The sequence below is a fragment of the Trichomycterus rosablanca genome, chromosome 13, assembly GCF_030014385.1.
Source record: "Trichomycterus rosablanca isolate fTriRos1 chromosome 13, fTriRos1.hap1, whole genome shotgun sequence".
Lineage (NCBI taxonomy): Eukaryota > Metazoa > Chordata > Actinopteri > Siluriformes > Trichomycteridae > Trichomycterus > Trichomycterus rosablanca.
The window spans coordinates 34,203,516-34,211,282 of record NC_086000.1 but is presented as its reverse complement, the minus strand read 5'-3'; the positions used below and the strand labels follow the sequence as shown (position 1 = coordinate 34,211,282).

General features: G+C 40.8%; 1 non-coding gene across 1 annotated transcript; it reads left to right on the top strand.

Annotated features, from left to right (window-relative positions):
• Positions 1-73, top strand: trnat-ugu (transfer RNA threonine (anticodon UGU)). Its single transcript has one exon. It is a non-coding gene; the product is annotated as a tRNA-Thr (tRNA).
• The last annotated feature ends 7,694 nt before the right edge of the window (positions 74-7,767 follow it).

Below are 7,767 nucleotides of genomic sequence, written 5' to 3'. Positions count from 1 at the left end.
GGCTCCATAGCTCAGTGGTTAGAGCACTGGTCTTGTAAACCAGGGGTCGCGAGTTCGATCCTCGCTGGGGCCTCGAACGCATTATGCGTTTATTAATTTATTTTCTATTTTCCAGGTCTAAAAACGTTTATCAAAAGACATTAAGTGATATAAAATTACCCATGCGACCCAGACAAGCCTTTACACTACGACACTGGGTTAAATTACATTACATGCTTTTTTTTTAAATTCCATTATGTATTATTTATTTTCTTACACACCTAAACCTTTCCTAATCCTGGTTATGGTGACACAAAGACCAGCCAGGAACAGTAAGTGTAAGGCCGAAATAAACCCTGGACTGGGCACATACATTGCAGGACATCTCTCATTATAATCGATCTATCTAAAAACAACAACAATAATTTCCCTCGGGATGAATAAAAAACAATGTCTGTCTGTCTGTCTGTCTATCTATCTATCTGTCTGTCTGTCTATCGGTCTGTCTATCTGTGTATTTATCTATCTATTGGTCTGTCTGTCTGTCTGTCTATCTATCGGTCTATCTGTCTGTCTGTCTGTCTGTCTATCTATCTGTTTATTTATCTATCTATCTATCTATCTATCTATCTATCTATCTATCTATCTATCTATCTATCTATCTATCTAGTTCAGTTCAGTTCAGTGGTGCTTTATTGGCATGAATGTAATTAGATACACTATTGCCAAAGCGGTAAACAATAAACAGTAAATAGAAATGACAAAATAAGATACATATATATAAAAACAATAATAATAAAAAAATAATTAATAAAACAGATTAAAAATACAACTCTAGAATTAAAGTTATTTACAGGATTATTAGTGATCAATAAAGTTAAAAAAAAATTAATAAAATAAATAAAAATAAAAACCATGTAATATCAGTAAAAATCAATAATAATTTGTGCTCGGCCTCACTGGTTGTCCCTCAGATTGTGACACGCTGCTACAAATTGTGCAGCGTGTGTGATCAGTCCTCTCTTCTCTCCCAGTATGTAGGGCAGTTTGTGTGTGTTACTGCAGTGTATCTATCTATCTATCTATCTATCTATCTATCTATCTATCTATCTATCTATCTATCTATCTATCTATCTATCTATCTATCTATCTATCTATCTATCTATCTATCTATCTATCTATCTATCTATCTATCTATCTATCTATCTATCTATCTATCTTCCTGTGCTACTTGTTCAAGAGTGCATCGTAGTCTGGCCATGAAGTCCCTCCCTGTTCAGTGATAGTATCATGTTCACCATGGCCACATTTGTCATTTGTCATTTGTCAAACACTGGGTGTTTCTTTGTTGTCCTGATGACATTGACAAATTTAAGGCCAGTCAGGTCTGGAACTTCTGGACAATACTGATGCCTCTGTGAACTCTGATTCTTCAAGGTCTGGGAAATCTTATACCCATTTGCCTTTTGGTGCAGTGAAATTAGAGGTTTTGCCTCTCATATTAGGACTTTTTGTATAGACTTGTTATTACATTTTGATTGGTCGTAGTGTTTTAATGATTTAGGTTAGAAGGAAATTTACTGGTACAGAATGGTACAGCACGTACAGGTGAATTTGTATAATGACTGTAACTCAACATCCTTCCAACAAGGGGCGCTGCTGCATCGTGTATAATGCATATTGTTTAATAGACGGGGGTTTATTTACATTGTACGCTTTTATCCAAAGAGACTAACAATTGTGACCGAATACAAGGCAAGCAACTGAGGGTTAAGTGCCTTGCTCAGGGGCCTGACAATGACAGCTAGGCAGTGCTGGGACTTGGACCAGCAAACTTATGAATACTAGTCCAGTACCTGTAACAGTGAGATAGCGCTGCCCCAAGTGTGCAATGTTGAAGCTCAGTATGAACTAGATAAGCTTGCAACTTAACCACCAAACTGTAAACTATACTTTAATTCAGTATTATTTATTTTATTAGTTTATCTTTATCAACTACTGTAATCTGGTTATGGTTGCTGTAACAGGACTGGTCGCAGCTCACCACTGTGGTGCGAGGTTTAGCCGTGCACCTGCAAGAATTGAAAATGAACCAAATGTGCAGGATGCTTAAACAAGGTAGAACAATTCTGTGGCTAAAAAGCCACAAACAAAAAGGGTAATGGAAAAGAAATGCAATGGTCAAAACAACAGAAACATCCACATGCCACTACAGCAGTGGTTCTCAAACTTTTTCTGTCACGCCCCCCCTTTGGAAGATGAAAATCTGTCAAATACCTCTCCATTCTGTAAATCTAGACCAGGAGTGCTTGAGATTTACTGTTTCAGTCTACAGGTCATCACAATCTACTTTTTAAGGTTGGCCTCATCATTTTTCAAAAAAGCTTTGAAGCTTTTTTAAATGCACTTCAGTTCCTGTATTGATGTTCAAGCCTTACAGGGCAAGTGACTGAAATTTCACACTGATCTTATTCTGATTATTTGCTCTAAACAGTATCAGTCAGGTTTATGTAGTCTGGACAGGAGCTGCTGATGCTCAAGCAATTTTTCAGGTGTTCATCAGTAAGGGTGGGCCCATATTTAAGACTTCATTATGTTCATGTGGGAAAAGGCTGATTCACACAAGTAGGTTGATCCGAAAAAGTTGTCAAATATGTGGCAGTCAAATATGTGAAAGTTCCAAATTGTCCAACAGAGGCCCTCGACTTCATATAAATGTCAGATTGTAGGGTTAAAATTTATCCGTCAAACAGTGGCCACATTTCATGTCAGTCACGCTGACCTGTTTAAATGAAGTGTGATCTACCAGCTACTGTGTGATTGATGTACGTATTGAGCACCACTGATCTAGACTCTCTGTCAGAATGAATACAAACCTGAAAATACAGTTTGGTTATTGTCCACTGTGAAAAAGATTCCGACGTTAAAACATTGGTTTCGTGCTTAATTTCTCCGCCAGTCAGACGTGCTCCCCCTCCCCCAGGCCACACTTTGGGAAACGCTGCACTGCAGAAAAAGTGAATAGAAGAGAGGTCGAGCAGGCATGACACATGAATGTCACAATATGGCAAGCTGCTCCACAACAACCCACTTTACAGAAAAAAAGAAAAACAAGGAAACTCAGAACAAGCCAGGGATAGCAAGGAATCAAACCTGATTCTGGGGCAGCTCATTCGTCCAGGGTGGTTTCCTCATGACGCCAGAAAAAGGCTGCGACACTGGCTGAGTTCTCAGAAAGAGATAAAAGTGAGCTGGCTTCATACATCAGTAGAAAAATGAACTGGAACAAACCTGGCATCATGGTTTCAAGAAAAAAAAGCAGGTTTCCCAACAGAGAAGCAGGCAGTGTTGCCACTGCTTGGGATTTTTCCGAAGATCTTGGGATTTGGGGGATCGATTTGGGATTTGTGGATTTTGCCAAGTAATTAAAGTCTGCATGCAATTTTATGGTCTATAGTCATAATTAAGGAATGACAAAGCGTACTACTACTAAATAATAACCTTTGGTTGTCGCTGGCCATTTTTACAGCTACTGTACATTTACTTTTTTACTTACTTACATTTTCTTGGTTACATTCCACGTGCCAAAAGTTTCCGCTGCCTAGGTCATTCCTGCCAGGGACCCCTTCGCCCCCGCTCTGTGCCCAACACACATTGCACCAAACCCCTACTCTGGATCTTGTGGGTGGTAGGTCCATAAGGTGAGGAGTGCAGCAATACTGGAGGAGCTCGGAGTAGAACCGCTGCTCCTTCACATGGAGAGGAGCCAGTTGAGATGGTTCGAGCATCTGATAAGGATGCCTCCAGGCACGGCCAACTGGGAGGAGGCCCCGGGGTCGACCCAGGTCCAAGTCCTTTCTGTGTGGAGTTTGCATGTTCTCCCTGTGTCTGCGTGGGTTTCCTCCGGGAGCTCCGGTTTCCTCCCATAGTCCAAAAACATGCAGTCAGGTTAATTGGAGACACTGAATTGCCCTATAGGTGAATGAGTGTGTGTGTATATGTGTGTCTGCCCTGCGATGGACTGGCGCCCCGTCCAGGGTGTTACTGTGTGCTGTGCGCCCATTGAAAAGCTGGGAAAGGCTCTAGTACCCCCTGCGACCCTGACTGGATAAGTGGTTAAGAAAGTGAGTGAGTGAGTAATACTGATAATAATCCCACTTTTTCTTTGTCAGTTAACTCTGGATTTTTGTGAATAATTGTGAAAATACGTTCTATAAATCTTAATAATGTTGTCGTTGTCAGTTACTTGGGATTTTTAGTACAATCCTGGGATTTTTGGGGCAAGATCTTGGGAATTCTTGAAATGGGGAGTGGCAACACTGCTGGCAAATCTGTGAGGAAGAAACCATTATAAATAGAAACACTTCCACCTGTTTCAATTTAATGCTCAAAGAGGCTCGGGCGACTGTCAGTTAAGAGGAAGGCAGAAGGACACAATTTTGTAATTGAGCCACGCCACAGATCTCCATGGCAGGTGGGCTCATTAGATGCTGTGCTACTTAATAATAATAATAATTAAAGCAAGAGTATTCTTATCTTAAAATATTCAGTTTAATGACCCCAGTGTTCATCCCAGACCATGACTCATTGCATTACTTACACCACATGTCCTGGTATAATTGTTTTACCGTTATTTGTCTAGTGTAGAGTTACAAAAAAAAGTGGCTTTTGTCCACATGCCAGAGACAGAAAACACCTTAACTGTGTCTGAATTGGCAATGATGCAGGAATTGCAGGAATCTGCCGCTGATGGACAGAATTTAACATTAATACAAGTGCGCCAGACACATAAGAAAAACGTACATACACTGGAAACCTAAGTGGAAAGGGAAATCCTCTACTGTGGGCAGCGCTAGAACAGCATGGTGTTAAGTGCTACATTCTTTACTGACAAGAGAAAAATAAGCAAATGTAAAATGTGTGACAACTAGACTTACAGAAAGCATACTTTACATGCTTTAAAGACATGGTTTCTACCTTCTGTTTAACACCGATTCCAATCACAACATTCACGACATGGCTCTTAATATGCCCATTTCTTCTCCTTTACAGATTTCTGTGTTTTAAGTAATTATGGCCGGCTCAGAAGCTGTGATATGCAAATAAATAATATATGTATACATGACATATACAGGCATTTCATCACCCTTGATTATCCTTATCAAACAGGACAATAATCAGTGCTCTGCTTTAGCAAACTTTCGACCTTACTACTCTGAGAACTCCATCCTGTTCCAATGTAGAACAGCAGGTTTCGGCCTGGTTAATATTTTGATGGGCTACCATCTTAAAATACCAGGTACTGAAGCTTTACACAAATGCTCCCTCATCTCTTCATGGCTGTGCTTCTGCCATTAGATTTTGGTGCCTTTTAACTTAAAACACTGATGCATGCCTATAAAGTCGAAAACAGCTACACCTACAACAACATGATTAACAAATAGCCCAGTGTGTTTAGGGGTACGGTCAGTTGAAACTGTGCAGCCTGGCTTACGTATACATGGCTAGTCTTAGAGGTCATGATATAAAACCCTTATGCTGAAAAATAAATAGCTTACATTCAAATTGAGATGTTTGGACATGACAAAATCTGCTCAAACTGTTGTCAGGACATTTATGTTACATTTGTTATTACTGTAAATGTTAGTATTTATTTGGTATGCGGTAGAACATGAATCATCAAAAACATCAACAAAGACTGGGCACCTACATGAACAACGATTGTTTATACAGGGTGGGAAGCTGGATAGAGACTCTCTCATGGCCGGTGCAATTCTGACCTCTGCTGGCTGACTGGTGGCTCCTGCACAGAGACGGGGAAAGGGTGCAATAATCAGGGTGTGGCTCTCCGTACACAAAGCTGATCTGCATATGAACTCGCCTAGTGTAGGTGAAAAGATGCAGTCGGTACTGCACACGTGTCAGAGGGGGCGTGTGTTAGTTTCATTCTCCTCAATCGGAGCGGGGATCGGCATCATGGGAGAGGAAGCAAGGTGCAATTGGACATGCTAAAGTCAGGAGAAAATGAGGGGAGGGGAGAAAATGCATACAAATATACGTATTTAAAAAAACATCAACTATGCAATCATTGTTCTGTTAAGTCTCTTGGCATTTGCAACTCTTCAGTAGCTCAAATTATGTTTCCAGAAAGTGAAGCACCTATGAATCAAATATGGCTGTACACTATTCTTAATGGACAGTGCACCAGTATGTGAGGCCCTTCTAAACAAAGAGTGCCCAGGTCTGTAGCTTCTTTCTATAATTAGTGTGGGGTGACAGATACTTATGTGACAGCAAGTGGGATGCAGGATCTGAGCTGTGTCAGGCCTCAAACTGCCAGTTGATTCCCATGCAGCTGTTTACTCACAGTTTGGAGTCTGCCCCCGTCAAAACCCTTCATATAGGCGTTCTGATCTCTGTATCATCACCTTCCTCATCACACAGCAAGGCAGAATACTCCCGAGGGCTTTAAGGTTGCAGCTTCATTTGCCTTTTTATCCACACTTTTTCACTATGTCCTGTTTTTTTCCGGTATTCCCACACTTCAGACGAGCCAATCATTGGCCTTTGGTTGCAGAGATTCGAACTTGCAAGTTCAAGATGGTAACTCTGGAGTATTAGTGTGTTTTGCTGCTGTGCCACCAGAGTGCCCCAAATTTTTCTTAATGAATTTTCCCCTTTTGTCCAAATCTTTGGGCATACTCAATTACCCTGTGCACTTTGGCGATTTCTACTTGTTGCACGCCACCCACACTGGACAAGAAGGGCTACAGACTAACAACATGCCGGCTGCATCTTTTTTCACTCAAGTTCCTGTATCTGTCTGCATTAATTCATCCCTCAATTCTTACTATTATCTCTGTCCCTGTCACTGAGAAGCACCCCCATAGCATGATGTTGCCAGCACCATGTCTTACGGTGAGGATGGTATTAGTGAGTTAATGCGCAGGCACAAAATTTGGTCTATTGGACAATAATACATACATCCACAATTCCAAGTTCCACATTCTTGTATCAGGTGCATCCTATGGTGCCACACTTTCCTGCTAAAATGATCATATTCTAGATCATTAATGCTGGTGTACATTCTGGTAAAATTGTTCAGGAGTGGTTTGATAAACACAAGGATAGGGCGGCATTTATGGCATCCCCAATCACCAAATTTGAACATACCCTTGTGAAGAAGTCGATCTCCACCTTCTTTATCCATTACTTACATTTATTGTATTTAGCAGATGCTTTTATCCAAAGCAACTTAAAATACAATCCAAGCAGCCTAATGGTGGTAGGGTTTGAACCAGCAACCCTCTGCTCACTAGTCTTGTACTTTAATTACAGAGCTTACCTTAAATGATTGCTTTAAAGAACGATCAGACATCCCACAATAAAACATCCAGAAGTAGCATTCAGTTACATTCAAAGACGAGCATTTGATGAAGAACTTGGCATCCTACACCCTGCTTTGGGCAAGGTTTGTACAAGTAGCATGCATTATATGGCATTTTGAACATGACCACCATTTGTACACCAAAATAATGCTATGCATTGTGGGATTTCTGAAACATTCTAGATAGTTTTTTCTCTTTGAATCAGGATGTGCATTCATGCACTCAGACCCACTTTGTTCTGCTTTGTGCCTGGTTTTTCTAGCATGCAGGACATTTGACCTGTAGTTGGCTGAAAAAGGCCACCTGCATTTCTTGAACGCTGCATGCGCGCTCGCATTCCTGGCTAAACGGATTGGCTTTTGTGTTTCTCAGGAATCAGGTGATGCCCTTTGACTGCTGT